Raw genomic sequence first — 674 nt, forward strand, 5'->3', positions numbered from 1 at the left:
CATACATAAACCAAGTCTCTAGATCTGCCTTCTTTCACCTGCGCAATATTGCAAAAATCAGGAGCATCCTGTCTCAAAGTGATGCTGAAAAACTGGTCCATGCATTTGTTACTTCCAGGCTGGACTACTGTAACTCTTTACTATCAGGATGTCCCAATAATCCCCTAAAAAGCCTCCAGTTAATCCAAAATGCTGCAGCCAGAGTACTAACAGCAACTAGCAAGACAGATCTTATTTCTCACATATTAGCTTCTCTCCACTGGCTCCCTGTAAAAGTCAGAATAGAATTTAAAATCCTTCTCCTAACATACAAAGCCCTTAATGACAAGGCTCCATCATATCTTAAAGACCTCGTAGAGCCTTATCATCCTAACAGAGCACTTCGCTCTCAGAGTGCAGGTCTACTTGTGGTTCCTAGAGTCCACAGAAGCAGAATGAGAGGCAGAGCCTTTAGCTATCAAGCTCCTCTCCTATGGAACCAACTCCCAGTCTCAGTTCAGGAGGCAGACACCCTCTCTACCTTTAAGATTAGACTTAAGACGTTCCTTTTTGATAAAGCTTATAGTTAGGGCTGGATCAGGTGACCCTGAGCCTTCCCTTAGTTATGCTGCTATAGGCCTAGGCTGCTGGGGGGCCCCATGATGCTCTGAGTTTCTTTCCCCTCCCCTCCCCTC

This window comes from Monopterus albus, unplaced genomic scaffold, assembly GCF_001952655.1.
Source record: "Monopterus albus unplaced genomic scaffold, M_albus_1.0 scaffold95.1, whole genome shotgun sequence".
NCBI classification, from domain to species: Eukaryota; Metazoa; Chordata; class Actinopteri; order Synbranchiformes; family Synbranchidae; genus Monopterus; species Monopterus albus.